Below are 18,406 nucleotides of genomic sequence, written 5' to 3'. Positions count from 1 at the left end.
CTCTCTCCTTGGGCTTATTATAACTTAACAGCCAGCATTTATGGAATGCCTACGGTGTTCCAGGAGCTGGATGTTCATTAACTCCCATCCTCACAACAAGCCTGTGAGCTGTGGCTTATTGTCTCCAATTCACAGATGGGGCCATGGAGGCTCAAAGAAACTGAGGAACTTACCATACAGCTGGTCGGCAAGTGCTGGAGCTTAACTTAGGACTCATGTTGACCCCTCGCCAAGGTGTGGGTCCCTTGCCCATTGCCCTGCTGCATCCTCATCTGCAGGTCTCTCCATTCGAAACCCTCTTGTCCAGAGCCTCCTCTCACCACCTCGTTTTCTAAGTCCATACACTCAGCCGTGCCATCCCTAACAGCTGGAACAACTTTCAAACAGCTGGGGGGCCACCCCTCCTTTAGATCTCCAGATCATCAGTTACTGCCAGCTCACCTTGAGTCTGCCTCCCTCCCTCAAGAAAGCAGAAAGCCACGTTCCCAAATCCCAGCCCCGTTGGCTGTCCCTCTGCACCTGCTGAGTGCCCTGCGTTCATCCGTCCGCAACCCCAGGTTGGTTGCATGCCTGCTTTACCTTCTAATCAGAGAAGGAGCACAACACCTGGCAGTGCCCAACGGTCCCACCAAACCCTCACCCTCTTTGGCAGGAAACGTCTTAAGGAGACGAACTTGGCCACCCTGGGCCTGGAGGGGGTGGGGGTGAGGGCTCAAATCTTCCTGAGAATTCAGCCCTGTGAGGATGAAGAGAATCCATGGCTGGGGGGAAAGAAGGGGGGAGAGGAGAAGCCACTCGGAGCCCAGAAAGAGGATAAGAGTTGAAGGCTTCAGAGAGAGGCTAAGCAAGCCTGGCACCTGGCAGGAGGGGCCTCATTCTACCCAGAGGGAAGCACAGAAGGGACCTAAGTGGCTTAATGCTGAGGCCAAGAGAAAGCAAAGCCCAGGCCTCTCCCCAGCCCCCATTTCTGCCCCCCCCACCCCGTGCCACACCAGCTCCCCCTCCCCAGCCCACCTCCCCCAGTCCCCAGCTTCCTCACCTGGCGGCCGCTGCCCTTTCCCAGGGAATGTCTGCAGGCGTGTCTGTGCCAGGCCACTAGGTACTGTCAGCCCAGTCCAGGGGAGGGACAAAGAGCCCAGGGCCGGAGCCAGATATGGCCCACAGCCCAAGAGGAACCAGACAAACATTAACCAGCCCTGCCTCCTCGCACACACAATCATTAAATGAGTTTGATCCCCTGAGCTCCCAATGGGTTTGGTGAGAGATCACATAGCCTGGAGTTGCTGCCCCATCCCAGAAGGAGAGGGGCATCACTGTCACCCATGTGCCCATGTTTAGCCTGGACCTGGGCTTGTTAACAGCCCTCAGGCTTCCCCCATCCCCTGGCCATCGGTAGATCCAGTGTGTGGGCCGAGTTGCAGAGAGGGCTCCTGCCCTGGGGGCCATCCCTCCCATCCCTTCCAGGACCCAGCCTCTAAAACGATAGGACTATGGGGAGAAAAAAAAGACAAGGGCAGTGCCTACTGGCACCTTGACATCAAGGCGAGGAGGATGGGAGTGCTTCCCCCAGACGGCAGGACCACGATGCTCTGTGGCCTACGCTTAGTGTCTGCGTCCTGAGTGGCTGGGGACGGACCAACGCATTTCCAATCCCATGCGAGAACCCACTGCCTTCTACCCTCTGGGCCAAGGCAGTTGAACCACAAAGCAAATGATGTGCAGCAACAGATCTTAGCAATCATGAAGGCAAACAGAAGAGAGTCAACCATTAACTGAAGGGTCAGTCCAGTTTGACGGAGGGTTTACCTGAAGACCCTGCTAATTCTGCAGCCTGAGTGGCTGTGGAGAAATAAGTGAAGTCAGCAGAACCCAGTCCCCTGGCTTCTGCCCTTCACCGGAACCCAAGCTCACTGCCGGAAAGAGTACCAGAGCCTCGGCTTCCCTTGGCCAAGTACACAGGTATGAGTACACAAGCCCCGGGTACACGGATACATTGGCCAGTAAGTCTTACTGGACACCTACTGGGCACCCAGGCTGAGACAGGTAAGGAAGGGGTAGGTGGCAAAAGAGGGGAAAGCCTCCCAGCTGTTTTTAAGAAAGGCGTCAACTTCCTGAGGAGACAAGACCAAGACTCAAGAAGTCACCATGAAAACTCTCCGGGTATGTTCGGTTATGTGGTTCTTGACGTTCACTGCTGAGGAGGTTTGAGGAGGGGGATGATGAGCATCAACTGACGTCATTGGGGAAGGCTTTCTAGAGGAGGTGAGGCTTGAGTGGAGCGAGAAAGGACGGGTGGGACTTTGAAAGGGGAAGGACAGGACCAGCATTGCAGGGAGGAGGAAGAGCGTGAGTAGGAATGGGCAGGGTGTGGCTGGGGACAGAGAGGAGGCAGGGCGGTGGTGGGTGGCCCTGGAAGATGCCATCAGTCCGCTGAGGGGATCGCAGTAGCAAGGGCAGTTAAAGCCAGGTAGGGAATTCCTTTAAGGAGCGTCTGGTAAACTTGCTATAAGGCAAAACTGAGCTCGACACCGTGGGGGGTGAGGCTGCCTGCCATCCGCCGGCACCTGGCGATTCCTGCCGTGTACACAGGGGTGCCAAGTGGATAAAGAGTAGGGCTTCCTTTGCAAGTATTACTCTGTTTGCTCCTCAAAGTAACCCTGTGTGCTAGGCATTGTTACTATTCCCACGTGCCGGGGGACTGAGGCACACAGATGTCAGGTGACATAACTAACCGTCATCCAGCTAGCAACAAGAGGGTAGGTTTAGTGGAAGAGGCAGAGTTGAACTTGGGTCATAGAGGAGATGGAGACTCCAAGCATTCCTGGTGACAGCAAGCAGTGAGATGTGTTTAGGGAATGGTGGGCAGACCTGTTTGACCAGAAGAGAGAGCTCCTTTAGCAGAACTCCTTGGAAGGGAAACCGTGGGTCAATATCTGTGTGTACTCACTGTTCCTTGGAGTTCTGGCAGGATTTCTCTCGGGTGAGTCTAGTTCTGTGTGTAGTTCTAGGCTGCAGGAAGTCGATTTGAATAGTTTGAGGCTGTATTTAAAAAAATGGTTACTAGAATCGACTTGTCCTCTTCCTATTTACTGCGACTTGCACGCGTCTTCTGGATGGGGTCCTGCGGCTGCCAGAGAGAACAAGAGAGAGGAAAATCGAGGAGCGAGAAAGGAGGGCATGGGGCGGGGGGAGACGGGAGGAAAACGGTACTGCAGTGAGCAATGTAAATCCATTTGCTCCTGGGAAGCGGCTAAACTCAGCTTCCGCCTTGAATCCTAAGCATGCTTTCTTCCTACAATGGGTGTTTGGGGAGAATATTTTAAAATTTTACATCCGCCTGCTTATTTCCTCAGATTCACTCGGGGAGAGCTTCTTTAGGTCTCAAAACAGACCCAAGAGGCCCCAAATGTAAGCCTGCTGTCTCCGGCATGGCTCAAACGTCAGCCCAAATGAGGGCTTTCCCCATTCCTGGTCCACCCAGGACCAGGACGGACGAAGGAGGGAACCGATCCCCCTTATCTAGGAGCACATCTCACCAGCCGCAGCGCCCGCGTTCAGAGCTTCGGACCTCGGCGTGGCGATCCAGAGACTTCCTCAGATGGCCTGCAGCAGCACTGCCTCGCATGTGGGGTCCATCATCCAGCCCGTCCCTGGGCGTCATTACCAAACGAAATGCGGCATTGTGTATGGCTTTGATCAGTGAAACAGCATTGCTGTATGGCTCAGAAATCAAAGGCGCCCGCTTCCAATATAAATGTTGCTTAAGACACACAGGCAAAAACTCTTCCCAAATGGGTCCAGAGCATTAAGAAAACGGCTAAACCTGAAAATTTGCAGACCATTTCGAAAGTCCCCACCCCATGGTTCAGGCTGCGGAAGGTTTATGCAAACTGTTTCCAGGAAGGGCTGCTAGGGAAAGATGGAAGTGGTCCTGTATTCATAACTGGTGTTGGTTTTCACAAATCCTTTTCAGAAAGACACATGATTATGTGAGTGAGTCTGTGCTCCGCAGGGATTCATATTCTAAAAGAGGTCAACCTGGGGTGCCTGGGTGGCTCAGTCAGTTGGTTAAGCATCTGCTTTCGGCTCAGGTCCTGATTTCGGGGTCCTGGGATCGAGTCCCGCATTGGGCTCCCTGCTCAGTGGGGAGTCTGCTTCTCTCTCTACCCCTCCCCCTGCCTGTGCGCATGCTCTCTCTCTCTCTCAAATAAATAAATAAAATCTTTTTAAAAAATTTAAAAAAGAGGTCAACTCGAGGAAGTTATCCATATTTTTTTGAGGGGGTTTCTGAAGAACTAAACCCAGACAGTACATCAATTCACTTGACAGGCATATACTTTTTGCTCTAAGGACAGTTTGGAGTGGGGAACAAAAGCAAAATTGTTTCAATCCCCCCGCCAAAAGACCTAATTGTATGAAATATTCTACAACCAGCTCCACATAGGATGGCACACTCATTCTACCAACAGTAAAGCCTGAAGGTGAGGTGGTGCTTCTTGGAGCTCATAGAATTCCTGGAAATAGAGCCTGAACCAACACCATATCCACTCCCTGCAATTCGGAAATCATTTTGCCTCTGTTTTTGTATTTTATGAAGACCCTAATTCCTGGGGTTTGAGGAATGGTACTGTGGCTCACTGATGTCTGATCAGTGCATCAACAGAAGGTATGCTTGCAAAAGATTCCAGAAAGTTCCATGTCCTTTCACCAGACCAGGTAGCCAAGTGAAGAAAATGAAATGGAAACTTGGAACTTTGGGGCTCCTGTCCTAATGTTGCTTCTTTCAGCCACTACATCTTGATGTCCATTTCCTGATCTTTCTGCTCTCGGCGGAACCCAGGAAGTTCTGCAGGGGTAGAAAGTTCCCAGGTTGAATCCAGTCCTCAATTGTGACCCAAGACCATGCTCTAAAGGTAGCGTGGTAGGGGTGAAGAATCAGAGAGAAGCCCGGGTCACAGCCAGAAAAATAGGGCCAAGTGTCAAGTTTGAAGGGAGAAGTGAAAAGGACCCAGAAGCATTTAGCTCCTTCTGCTAATTTTCCAAGTTTGGGCAGTCAGCCTAATGAGCTGATGCCCTGCCCAGTAAGTGGTTAGTGGCTTAGTCCTTTCCTTCCAGTTTTCTTTCCTTATATACACACGGCCATCATTGAAATCATGTTGTATATACAAGAGATCTTGTTTTCTCATAGGAACCATTCCCAGGTCTTCTTCCGCAGGAATCTACTGGTCTCTCACCCACACCCTCAAACCGATGATCCAATAAAACATGTAAACCAAGCCCCAAATAGAAGCCCTGGTGTTCACCGTTTCTGTATACTCTTTGGACTCCTCTACCTTTCCCTCCTTGGACCTCAGCCAAGTTTGCCAACCATAACACCAGGAATGCCTCATCCAGAATTCCCCAGCCTTGGTCATCACAACCACCATCCCTGCTACTTCACCAAACCACCCAGCACTACCAAGTCAATACCCAGGGAAGTGCCAGGCTGCCGATGACACCCTAAAGGCCCAGGGTTCCACTGCTCGTAGGAGGGGTGGGGGCTGGCCAGGTAGGAAAACCCAGGTGGTTTTGTTCCTACTTTACCTGCCCCCACCGACCCTGCTACGAATTAGAGGACTGATTCCTAGGCCCATTCAGATCTCTGAAATGCCTTGCCTGTGACCCAAAGCGCCCCACCTCCCTGTGCACGGACATCCAGCCATCCTGTGGGGGATAGAGAGCCAGAGTATGTGTTGTAAGGATTCTTGGACAGCTCTCCACCCATGTGGATTCTAGCACCCGGTTCAAGGAGAAAACTGTGGGCCCCCGGGTCACCCATAAGGGCTTGAGTCCAACGCTGACTCCTGTACATAATGCATTGTGCCTTCCATGGAGCCAACTCAGCTCCAGCCTCAGCCTGGACTCAGTGTGTGTGTGTGTGGGGGGGGGGTCTCAAGGGGAAGATAGGATCTAGTCCTGTGCACCTGCAACAAAACTCTGAACACCATATAAAACAGTAAGTTCTAGGGTGCCTGGGTGGCTCAGATGGTTAAGCATCTGCCTTCGGCTCAGGTCATGATCCCAGGGTCCTGGGATCGAGCCCCGCATTGGGCTCCCTGCTCAGCGGGGAGCATGCTTCTCCCTCTGCCTCGCTCTCTCTCTCTCTCTGTCTCTTATGAATAAATAAATAAAATCTTTAAAAAAAAAAAACAACAATACAGTAAGCTCTAATACATCTTCATCTGGAACAGTCTCCGTTCTAACCAACCTACTTTCCTTTATCCGTTCCTTGCACCTGAACAGAACAATCCTGCTCCCAAGCCTCCCAAGCAAAGGTTTTATCTCACTTCTATTTCCACCCCCACCTTGCCTTTTGTTTAGAGCTTATGGTTCTCCTCCAAGGCTTTGCTGCCCTGGGCCTCCTCAAGTGAAACCCTCTTCTAGTTGGATACCCCTAGGACTCTCCTCCCTCGGCTTCAGAAGCAGACCCATCCAGATTAAGGATTCTATAATCTGTGGGAGCATCCGCTTCAGATGTAAAGCAAGTTTCAGATCCTCTGCCCAGGTCTCCATTTTGGCTGTTTTCGTCCTACAGAAGACAAGGGTGATTGAGCTACTTCATTGTCTCCTAGGAAATTGGTGCTCAGTGGCATTGGATTTGCCAGCATTAGGGTGCTTTTCAGAATGTCAAGCAGTTATTGATTTCGGAATCGGAGCTCGTGCTTTACATACTGCTCTTTCTCACTGCTGACGTCTCACCTCACAGATCTGGGGCTGGGTTGAGCCCTAGAATGCACTGGGGTTTGGCATTATTCCTAGAGAAAGTACCGAGCTCCGCACCTTGATAAAGAGGCCCTCCCTGACTGTTATCACATGAGTCATGAGAACTTCCCATGATGATTTCATACTCATCCCAAGCTTTTTCTTGGGGGGGTGGGGGAGTGGGGAGCTCTTTTCCAAAAATTAACCCGCATTCTAAATTACATAGCCACATATGTCGCCCTGGAGTGTTCTGCTCAGTTGGAGTGACGAAGTTTGCCTCTGAGCCACGAAGAGCAATTTCTGACGTTGATTCCCTGAGCTGACTGCTGCTTCCAGTTCCACGCTCTGCTATTACCACCCCCCCACCCCGGAAATCTGAATGTCAGAAGACCTTCTCAACCTACCTCTCTTCAGGGCGCTCAAAGCCACCAAACGGTGTGGGATTCTCCAACTGGATGGTATCTTCAACTGGGCTCTTGCCCTATCTCTATTCCTTCTTAACTGAGTTTTTTGAAAGATGTTTCTGTACTTGCTGTCTCCACTTCACCTCCCATTCACGGTTCGGTTCCACTCCCGTCTGGCTTCTGCCCCCACTCTCTACTCCACTGAAACAGTCTTCACTACGGTCACTTTGTTGCTAAATCCAGCGGACAGCCCTCAGAACAAGTCTTGCTGCCTCTGACGTGTTTGATTCAGTTGACCACTCCCACCTTGACATTTTCTTCTCCTTTGAGTTTTTTCCCTTTTTATATTAATTTTCCTGTTTGCCAATTACACATGGAACACATGTTCTTTATGGAAAAACTGGAAAGTCCAAAAAAAATATATCATATGGATGAAAATTACAGTAGTCCGTAACACCACCACTCAGAGATAACAAACTTCACCAACAGGTGTGAAACCTTACAGTCATTTTTCTTTTTTTTTTTAAGATTTTATTTATTTATTTGAGAGAGAGTGAGAGAAAGCACAAGCTGGGGAAGAGGGCAGAGGGAGAGGGAGAGGGAGGAGCAGACTCCCCGCTGAGCAGGGAGCCCGATTCGGGACTCGATCCCAGGACCCTGGGATCACTACCTGAGCTGAAGGCAGACACTTAACCAACTGAGCCACCCAGGTGCCCATTACAGTCATTTTTCAATGAAAATATATACATATATTCTTTTTGGTTCAAGCCCAATGCAGGGCTTGAACCCATGACCGTGAGGTCGAGACCTGAGCTGAGATCAAGAGTCAGACGTTTAACCTACTGAGCCACCCAGGTGCCCCTTAACATCTACTCTTGTAGCAACTTTCAAATATGTAATTGCCTACAGTTACTATGCTGTACATTACATCTCCATGACTTACTTATTTTAATCCCCTCCACCCGTTTCATCCACCCTCCATCTCTTACCTCTGGCAACCACCAGTCTGTTCTCTGCAACAAATATTATCTTATATCCTCTCTCACTTGCCATTATAACTTGATCATTTAAAAATGTCATTGGGGCGCCTGGGTGGCTCAGTCGGTTAAGCGACTGCCTTCAGCTCAGGTCATGATCCCAGGGTCCTGGGATCGAGCCCCGCATAGGGCTCCCTGCTCGGCGGGAAGCCTGCTTCTCCCTCTGCCCCTCACCCTGCTTGTGTTCCCTCTCTTGCTGTGTCTGTCAAATAAATAAATAAAATCTTAAAAATAAATAAATAAATAAAAATGTCATTAAAGGCAGCTCTTTCTGCCCATGTGTCCTGTCCCCATGCTTTAATAAAAACACCTTAAAAAATAAAATAAAAATGTCATTAAAGGGATCCCTGGTTGGCTCAGTCAATGACGCATGTGACTCTTGATCTCAGGGTTGTGAGTTCGAGCCCCATGTTGGGTGTAGAGATAACTTAAAAAATTCTTTTAAAAATTAAAAAGTCATTAAATATTTCTCTAAAACCTAGTTTATGACCATGTAATGCCCTTTGACTTTTGTTACTCTTTTCTCTATTGATCTCTCTCTTACCTCTGACTGCTTCATGTTTTGCTCTTACTCCACCCCTTAAAAAATTTTTAAAAGATTTTATTTATTTATTTGAGAGAGAATGAACCAGGGGAGGTGCAGAGGGAGAAGGAGAAGCAGACTCCCCACTGAGCAAGGAGCCTGACGTGGGGCTCAATCCCAGGACCCCGAGATCATGACCTGAACTGAAGGCAGATGCCTAACCGAGGTGCCCTCCCCATTTTTTTGTATTAAGGAAACCCAACATGAGGGGCTTGAACTCACAACCCCAAGATCAAGAGCCGCATGCTCTACCGGCTGAGCCAGCCAGGTGCGCCTTACTCCCCTCCTTAAATGTTGATAATCCTCAGGGTTCCATTCTCTGTTCTCATCACTTTTGAAACTCTCCCTGAGCAGTCTCATCCGTTCCGTGGCTTCAGTTACTAACAGTTGCAAATCTGTATCCTCAAGCCACACCTCATTTCTGGTCTCCAAATACATATATATTGAATGTCAATCTCATCTCTCCTGCTTTCGAACCTGCTGTTCCTCTAGTGTTCCCTTATCCCACTGTGCAGTATTGTATCCACCCTCTGCCCAAGCCAAGAATCTGGGGAGTGGGCGTGAGCTCCCCCTTCCTGTTTGCTCTCCTACGCTCCATATTCAATAAATAACTAAACCCTGTAGGTTTTACCTCCTTATATCTTTTGACTTCTCTTCCTTTTTATTTCACTTCCACTGCCCTAGTACAGACTCTGATAATTTTACAATCAGATTGGTAAACCAGTTTCCTGTCTCCCTACCGCCATTCATGGCCTCTTCCAATCCATTCTCCAAACATTCTTCAGAGTGGTCTTTCTGAAATGTATATCTAATCATGTCACTCGCCTGCTTAAAACCCTCCATTGGCTCCTCACTGCCTTGGAAATATAGTCTGCCCATAACACCTTTTCCCTGTTTCTTTCTCTTTTTTAAAAATATTTTATTTATCTATTAGAGAGAGAGAGAGAGAGAGCACAAGCAGGGGAAGCAGCAGGGAGAGGGAGAAGCAGGCTCCCCGTTGAGCAAAGAGCCCGAGTCGGGACTCGATCCCGGGACCCTGGGATCAGGACCTGAGCCAAAGGCAGACGCTTAACTGACTGAGCCACCCAGGCGCCCACCTTTTTCCTGTTTCTTTACAAACTCTTGTTCGTTCTCTGAAACTCAGCTCAGATAGTCTACTCTTCACATACAAAGGCTGAGGAGTGGTGAGAGGTAGCCAGTGGCCTTTTGTGCTACATCCAAGAGTTTAGGTTTTATTCCCTCCACTTTCTCTATCCCTCTCTTTCTCCTCTGCACTGTATTTCTCTGTGATGGCCCTTATGAGAGTCCACCATATTGTTTGTTTCCCCTTCTGTCTCCTACATTAGAATAATACTTTTTTAAGGGCAGGGGCCATTCATCTCTGTATCAGAACCTATGTTCCTGGCACACAGTAAGTGTCTGATAAATGACAACTGAATGAATGATTGAATGGAGGTGGCCAACAAGGGAGTGAACTTGAGGACTGTCTTTAAGCTGTCATCATGAGAATGCAGTCATCTTTCATCTTGGCCATACCCCAGGCATCACTTCCAGAATTGGAATGAGCTGCACAGCAGCCTTAGCTAAAAGCTGTGTCCAGAATGGCCTGGAATAGATCCTGCCACTGAGAAACCATAAAGGCATGTCACACATGCCACGCCACTTGGCCTGCATCACCCATCACAGTTGCCCACTCTTCCAAGGGAAATGATCGAAGGACCTCGGTCAAGATTTCCTTTCCAGGGAAACATTAATTTCTGGATCATGGTAGCCTCCTTTTATAAATGGCTCCAAAGAGCTCCTGCTTTCACCTCTTCAGCACCAGTCTCTGCTTTTCACTTATCGGTAACCCACTCACTGGCTCGGGGTGATGGGCCTGCCTAAACTTCAGCTTACTTTAAAGACTGTGGGGATAAGAACATTACCTGTCAGGTTGAAAGTTACCGAGGCTGTTTCGAAGCACACTGTTGGAGACCAACAAGCTTTCCCAGATTTTCTTCCCTCAACGTGTCACTCCATGTGCAGCAATAGGAATTGGTCTTGCTGAATTATTCATGAGGGGGCATCTCAAGACTTGACTCCACAGTTTTTGTTTCGTTTCATTAAATATTTGTTAAGTACCTGTTGTATACCAGGAACTCTGTTAGGGGCCATGGAGGATGCAAAGATGAATGAGAGGAGTCTCACTAGTAGTTTAAATAACCAGCTCTGTGACGCCTGGGTGGCTCAGTCAGTTAAGTGTCTGCCTTCGGCTGGGGGTCATGATCCCGGAGTCCTGGGATCAAGCCCCACATCAGGCTCCTCGCTCGGTGGGCATCCTGCTTCTCTCTCTGCCTGCCGCTCCCCCTGCTTGTGTGCTCTCTCTCGGTCTCTCTCTGACAAATAAATAAATAAAATCTTTAAAAAAAAAATAACCAGCTCTAATATAAGGTAAGTGACATAAGTGTTAAACAGAGGTATAAGCAATATGTTGTGGGAGCACAGATGAAAAAAGGAAGAGGGAGAGGAAGGTTTTCTACACACCGATCTATGGTGGTAACTCATGTCACATATGTTATCATAGAGATTAATTCTGACTAGCGAAATCTGAAAAGTCTTCATGCCCTAGGACATTTGAGTTGGCCCTTAAGTAAGAATTCGACAGGAGAAAAATCAAAACGAGGACACTCAAAGTTCAGAGAACAGTATGTAAAAAGGCAACAGGGCATGAAGTTACGTGAGCTGCTCAAGGAACACAGAGTATTGGGCACGGCTGGGCCATGGGGTATAAAAGGTAGTGTGGGTAATGAAGCATGACAAGGTGGGCTGACACCAGATTTTGGAAGAGTTATGATGCCTCGCTTGGACATTTGGATTTTATTTAGTAGGCAACGAGGAACCACTAAAAGCTTTGGCTCAGTGAGGGGAAAGACAAGATGGAAATGATGCCAATTAACTTGGCAGGATGAATGGGGGATGGGGTAGATGAGAGGTTGCAAGAGTAGGTAGAGGTGACTGGGTCAATAATCCAGGCACAAGGTAATAAATATCTTATTTAGGGAGGTGGCAGTGGTGACAGATCCAATAGGGTAGCAAGAGGCAATATTGGTGTAGTACAAAGTGTCCCAGCCTGGGGCTTCAACAGCCCTGGATTCCAGTCCTGACTCTTTTTTGCAGACTATGCGGATTTACTTTTCAGGGATTCACATTTCTTTTCTGAAAAAGGTGAAGTTTGAAGAAATATGTATCTTTTTAAAAAAAGATTTTATTTATTGGGGCGCCTGGATGGCTCAGTTGGTTACCCGTCTGCCTTTGGCTCAGGTCACGATCCCAGGGTCCTGGGATCGAGCCCCGCACCGGGCTCCCTGCTCAGCGGGGAGCCTGCTTCTCCCTCTCCCTCTGCCGCTCCCCCTGCTTGTGCTCTCTCACTCTTTCTGCCAAATAAATAAATAAAATCTTTTTAAAAAATATTTTATTTATTTGAGAGAGAGAGCAGGGGGAGGGGCAAAGGGAGAGTGAGAAACAGAATCCAAGCAGACTCCATGCTGAGCACAGAGCCTGACTTGGGGCTAGATCTCGTGACCCTGAGATCATGACCTGAGCTAAAATCTAGAGTCAGATGTCTAAACAACAGAGCTGCCCAGGCATCCGAGAAATACCTACCTTTAAGGTCTCTTCTGGTTCTAATGGCCTCTTGCTCAGAGGAAGTCACTTACCCAAGATCACAGAGCCAGGATTTGGTCCCAGGCAGTTTTGTCCCTTAATGGCAGTGTGCTTAACTACTGCACTACATGGACATTTATACAGGACTAACCCATCAGATTTGGTAAGGGATTACCTAATGGAGGTGCCATTAATAGGATGGTGGAGTCAAAGAAGGAAGTTAGCTTTGTGCGGAACAATTATGTTTCAGATATGCTGAGTGTGAGGTGTTAAGGGAACATCCAGCTAGCTGTTGGAAGGGAGGGAGAGCAGCTCTGGAGAGAGGCAAGGTAGGAAATTTCAGTTTGGCAACCAAAGACCTGAAGGCAATCCTGAAAGCTACGGAAACAGATGAGTTTATAGAAAGAGGAAGTGAGTATAAGAGAGCAGAGAGCAAAGAACTGTGGGAAGTGAGAAAAGGGAGGGAAAAAGACAAGGAAGGAACAGTTGAGTGTGAACCTCGAATAAGCTACTTCCATTTTCTCCCTCTTTAGTCTCTTCCTTTGTAAAATGAAGGGGTTGGAGCGAGGAAGCTCCAGGGCTTTCGGCTGAGACATTCTATGCATAATCAGAGAAGGTAGAAGAGAACAGAATGCCATGGAAACTGAACAAGAGAGTTTCTAAAAGAAGGCTTTAAGAGGTCACTTGCTGCAGATGTGTCAGGGACTGAGGACTTAGGTGAAGCCGCTGTGTTTGGCAGCTTGCAGAGCCTCTCCATGGTAGGACCTCCCTCTTGTGCCTCTAATTTTCTGGACCCTTTCTTTTACCACTTCTAAATGTGAACATTCTGCAAAAACCCGTTCTCTGCCCTTCACAGAGGCTCAGTTACTCTCTGAGATTGACTATTATCTCTACAAGGTGAATCAGAAACCTCTGCTTTAATTTTCCTTTTGCACTTGGATTCACATTTCCAACTGCCTACTGGATAGTCCATCAGTTACTGAAATTTAGCTTGCTGTAAAAATAATAATACTAAAAATGATAGCTAACGTTTATTGAGTACTTACTCTGCTTAGTCCTTCCTATATGGTAGGTATTTTCTTAGCCCCATTTTGCGGTTGAAGAAGCTGAGGCTCAGAGATGTTAAATAATGTGTCTAAGGTCACACAACTGGGATGTTGCAGAGCCAGGATTCTTCCTGATTCCAGAGCTCAAGAGCTTAATAATTTCACTATGATCAGTCTAAAATCAAGTCATCATCTTTATTTCCTAAATTAGCTCAACTGCCTTACTTCCCTATTTCTGCCTCATTCTCCTCCAACATCTTGCCTCTCTCTTAGAACAGGTTCTCATCCCCTGATGCTCAGACAGTTATGGAACTTTCTCAGCTGGTCTCCCCACTTACAGTATTCCCCTTCCGATTCTGTATATGTGACTAGCTTTAAGAAATTCGGAAGAGTTCCCCTTATCTACATTGAAGTCCAAACTTGTTAGTATGGCCAAAAGATCTCCTTCACAGACCAGCCCTGCACTCTATCTGCACTGAACCTGTAGGCATCAACAAACATGACAGAAACATTTATACCTGCAGGCCTTCGCTTATGTGTCCCTCTACCTGGAATGTCCTCCCCCACCTTCACCAGAACTTCCACTAGTCTTTCAAATCTTGGCTCTAATGTCATTTCCTCTGTCAAGATTTCTCAGATTCCCGATGTTTTCTTTCTTTCTTTTTTTTTTTTAAAGATTTTATTTATTTATTTGCTAGAGAGAGAAAGAGAGAGAGTGAGAGTACCAGCAGGGCAGGTGGCAGGCAGAGGGAGAAGCAGGCTCCCCCGCTGAGCAAGGAGCCCGATGTGGGACTCGATCCCAGGACCCTGGGATCATGACCTGAGCTGAAGGCAGACGCTTAACGACTGAGCCACCCAGGTGTCCCTCCCAATGCTTTCTTCTGACAGAAATTGTGTTCCTTCCTCTGTGCTCTCAGACAGTGACCATTTGTGGATATAACGGTGTCCATCATTAACACATTAAACTGAGGTGAATGAATTCACCTAAAGATTTATAGAGAGAGGAAAAAAATATTTAAACAGTCCAGATCCCACCTCTGCTCCCCCCCCCCCCAACAATTCCCCATTAATAAACATGTACCTCCTGGGCGCCTGGCTGGCTCAGTCCATAGAGCATCTGATAATTGATCTAGGGGCTCTGAGTTCAAGCCCCACGTTGGGTGTACAGATTACTTAAAAAAAAATTTTTTTTTTTAAATGTGCCCCGGGGATGCCTGGGTGGCTCAGTCGGTTAAGCGGCTGCCTTCAGCTCAGGTCATGATCCCAGGGTCTTGGGATCGAGCCCCGCATTGGGCTCCCTGCTCCGTGGGAAGCCCGCTTCTCCCTCTCCCACTCCCCCTGCTTGTGTTCCCTCTCTCGCAGTGTGTCTCTCTGTCAAATAAATAAATAGTAAAATCTTAAAAAAAAAAAATGTGCCCTGTAGTGAGGTACATAGGAAATGTGGATCTAATGTTTTCTCCTAATTGATCTCCAGCCCCATGGGACTCTCATGACACCAACTGGGGCTCGAATTTATGGATTTTTTAACAACATCAGTCCTAACTGCATTTCCATGACTCATCAGGGACTCAACTCATGAGATAGCTATCTGTCACGACCTGATTATGTAGATTTTCTTGAAAGAAAGTATGTTGGTCTCCCGCATGACATCTTCCTCATAGGTTTTTTTGGGGGTGGGGTGGGGTGAGGTAAACTATTGTTTCTTGGGAGGAAGCAAAAGTGCAAAAGGCAGGAGCAGTTGATTGAAAGGCAATTTAAAGAAAAATGTTGATTAAATAATAGTACAAGTGGTCACATGGATCTGGCAAAAATTGTGAAGGTCATTCTTGGATGACTAAAGTTTGGGAAATACTGCCACTCATGTGAGAACTGGGCTGAAGTGTGTCCTTGGAGAGTCCAGCAAGACACTCTTGCACTGGCTGGCAGAGATTACACTACAGTCTAACGGGTTTGTGGAGACTGGATTCCTGGTCCTGACTTGCTGGTCTCTAGTAGAGGGCTGAGGGAGCCTCTTCCGCGAGAGGGCAGGTACGCGGGCAGGCCCATCAGGAGAGGCTGGGTTGGGGCAAAGCCTGAGACAAGGGCAAAGCAACCCCGACCTTGATAGCTCGAGACCTGTGGTTCCAGTGGCCTTCTAAACATCTCGTGGATGTTCCTCAGGCACCTCTATTGGTATGCTAGAGTCAGCTTGTACGGGGAGTGGATTGTTAATTTTTTTTTAAAGACTTAATTTTTTTAGATAAATTTTAGGTTCACAGTCAAATTGAGAGGGAGGTAGAGAGATTTCCCATGTACCTCTGCCCTACTTCATTATCAATATCCCCCACCAGAGTGGTATATTTGTTATAATTGATGACCATACATTGACACATCATAATCACCTAAAATCCGTAGTTTTGTTTTTTTTTTAAGATTTTATTTATTTATTTGACACAGAGAGAGACAGCGAGAGAGGGAACACAAGCAGGGCGAGTGGGAGAGGGAGAAGCAGGCTTCCCGCCGAGCAGAGAGCCCGATGCAGGGCTCGATCCCAGGACCCTGAGATTGTGACCTAAGCCGAAGGCAGACGCTTAACCCACTGAGCCACCCAGGCGCCCCCCAAAATCCATAGTTTACCTTAGGATTCACTCTTGGCATTGTACATTCTATGGGTTTAGACAAATGTATAATGACATATATACGCCATTATAGTATTATACTGAGTATTTTCACTGTCCTCCAAATCCTCTGTATTTGGCAACTCCTGGCAACCACTGATCTTTTTACTTTCTCCATAGTTTTGCCTTTTCCAGAATGTTATATAGTCAGATTCATACAGTAGGTAGCCTTTTCAGATTGGCTTCTCTCACTGTGTAATAAGCATTTAAGTTTCCTCCATGTCTTTCCTCTTCTTATCTTGATAGCTCATTTATTTTTATTTTTTAAAGACTTTATTTATTTGAGAGAGAGAGAGAGAGCACACAAGCAGGGGGAGCAGCAGAGGGGGAGGGAGGAGCAGGCTTTCCATGAGTGGGGAGCCCGAAGCAGGGCTCAATCCCAGGATTCTGGGATCGTGAACTGAGCTGAAGGCAGACATTTAACCAGCTGAGCCACCCAGGTGCCCCTCATTTCTTTTTAGCAATGAATATTATTCTATTATTTGGATGTACCACAGCTTATCCATTCACCCACTGAAGGACATCTTGGCTACTTCCAAGTTTTGGCAATTACGAATAAGCTGCTGTAAACATACTTGTGCAGGTTTTTTAGTAGACATAAGTTCTCAACTCCTTTGGGTTGAAAGGAGTGCAATTTCTGGATCATACGGCAAGAATGTGTTTAGTTATATAAACAATCACCAGATTGTCTTCCAAAGTGTCTTCCATTTTGCGTGTCTGCCAGCAATGAACGACAGTTCCTGTTGCTCCATATTCTCCCCACTATTTGGTGTTGTCAGTGCTCTGGATTTGGGGCATTCTAGTAAGTGTGTGGTGGTATCTCATTGCTGTTTTAATTCGCATTTCCGTGATGGCACATGATGTGGAGTGTATTTTCATGTTCTTATTTGCCATTTGTATATCTTCTTTGATGAGGTATCTGTTAAGGTCTTTGGCCCATTTTTAAATCAGGTTGTTTGTTTTCTAATTATTGAGTTTTAAGAGTTCTTTGTATACTTTGGATAATAGTTCTTGATCAGATGTGTCTTTTGCAAATATTTTCTCCCAGTCTGTGGTTTGTGTTCTCATTTTCTTGGCACTGTCTTTCACCGACAAGTTTTTAATATTAATATTTAGCTTATCAACTCTTTCTTTCATGGATCGTGCCTTTGCTGTTGTATCTAAAAAGTCATTGCCTTACCCAAGGTCATCTAGGTTTTCTCCCATGTTATCTCCTAGGAGTTTGATAGTTTGGTGTTTACATTTAGTTCTGTGATCCATCATGAGTTAATTTTTGTGAAAGGTGTAATGTCTCTTTCTAGATTCTTTTTTTTTCCATATAGATGTTCACTTGTTCCAGCACCATTTGTTGAAAACACTATCTCTGCTGCATTGTATTGCCTTTGTTCCTGTGTCAAAGGTCAGTTGACTATATTTATGTGGGTCTATTTCTGGGCTTCCTATTCTGTTCCATTGATCTCTTTGTTCCTTTGCCAATGCCACAAGTCTTGATTACTGTAGCTTTATAGTAAGCCTTGACATTGGGTGGTGTCAGTCCTCCAAATTTGTTCTTCTCCTTCAGTATTGTGTTAACTATTCTGATCTTTTGCCTCTCCATTTAAACTCTATAAAAAGTCAGTCTGCTGATAAATACAAAATAACTTGTAGGAATTTTGAGTGGGGTTGCTTTGAATCTCTAGGTCAAGTGGGGAAGAACTGACACCTTGACAATACTGAGTCATCCAGTCCATGAACATGGAGTATCTCTATCTAATTCTTCTATGGTTTTGTTATCCTCATATAGATCTTGCACATAATTAGGTAGATTCATACCCAAGTATTTCATTTTGGGGGAGTGCTAATGTAAATTAGTATTGTGTTTTTAATTTCAAATTTCACTTGTTCATTATTGGCATTTAGGAAAGTGATTGACTTTTGTATATTAACCTTATATTCTGCAACCTTGGCTATAATTACTTATTATTTCCAGGAGTCTTTTGGTCAATTCTTTCAGATTTTATAGACAATCATGTCATTTGCAAACGAAGACAGTTTTATTTATTCCTCCTCAATCTGTATAACTTTTTTTTTTCCCTTTCTTGTCTCATTTGCATTAGCTAGATCTTCCCCTAGAATGTTGAAAGGAGTGGTGTGAAGGGGACATCTTTGCCTTGTTCCTGATCTTAATGGGAAAGCTTTGAGTCTGTCACCATTAAGTATGACATTAGCTGTTTGGTGTTTTTTTTTTTAGAGATTATTAGTCAAGTAGAAGAAATCCCCCTCGATTCCTAGTTTACTGAGAGTTTTTTCATGAATA

This window comes from Mirounga leonina, unplaced genomic scaffold (assembly GCF_011800145.1).
Source record: "Mirounga leonina isolate KUSES-001 unplaced genomic scaffold, KU_Mleo_1.0 Mir_204, whole genome shotgun sequence".
NCBI classification, from domain to species: Eukaryota; Metazoa; Chordata; class Mammalia; order Carnivora; family Phocidae; genus Mirounga; species Mirounga leonina.
Note: the sequence above shows the minus strand (reverse complement) of the source record.